The following is a 1,019-nucleotide window of genomic DNA, read 5'->3' as shown; positions in this document are numbered from 1 at the left end:
TTACATAAAAAGGGAAATGAGTATTTTAATGTCAACCAAAACCGTGCTGAAATATAACACTGGAAAAATAAGGGAAACTAAAGATTTGTGAATTTTTTGAAAAAAACATTATTTTGATAATAAAGGTAGCCCAAAAAGTAAAAACCCCAAAATATCTACTTAATATGATATTTCCCTGAAATGCAATGGGTAGTAAATATGGACAATTATACAATAGACATTTAAAGAAAATAACATTAAATGACAATACTTTCTAGTATTCCTTTATGATTTATAATCTTCCTCTTTGAAGTACAGGTACATAAATATTTAAAAGAATGATTTTGAATATGAATCCATTTGGGGGCAAATGATTTCAACATGAAATAAACTCATTTTTTACATGCTTACTTTCTACTGTGGCTTAGTTAAAGATTATTTCATCAAGGAAATTCTTTTTTTCCACCCATACCAAATCCTCAGACTTTCTCATCGGGTGGGAAGACGTATTATGACAGGAAACATTTTGTCAGAAACTAGAAGGAAGGAATAGCAAATTTTCAACAGAAACCTAGATTTATAATTAGCAATGTGAAAAACTATACAAAAAGCCTCAGGACACTAGAAGTTTTGGAAGCTTAAGTATTTTTTACTTTTCACATCAGGTGGTTCAATTAAAATTAAACTTATTACAAGATTAAACTATAATTAGACATTGAACAAGAATGGCCGGAACTCCAATCCACATAGGGAGAATAGACTACCAGTTAGACTCCCAAAGGACCCTTTCGCTTTTTGAAATTGTGATCAAATATAGGTAACATAAAATTTACCACTGTCACCGTTTTTTAAGAGGCATAAAGTACACTCATTTTGTCCTGTGGCCATCTCCACCGCTCACCTCCTCCCTTTGTTTTTATTCTTAGGCTCACCCATAGGGGGCAGCCGGAGACAACACACCAGCATCGCTCCCCTACGCCCTTTCGCCCACGCATGCGCGCCTCACCTGCTGGAAGGGGCGGGGGCGTGGCCGGGTGTGG

This window comes from Marmota marmota, unplaced genomic scaffold (assembly GCF_001458135.2).
Source record: "Marmota marmota marmota unplaced genomic scaffold, marMar, whole genome shotgun sequence".
In the NCBI taxonomy this organism is placed as follows: Eukaryota; Metazoa; Chordata; class Mammalia; order Rodentia; family Sciuridae; genus Marmota; species Marmota marmota.
The sequence above is the reverse complement of the archived record's forward strand: the minus strand, read 5'-3'. Positions refer to the sequence as shown.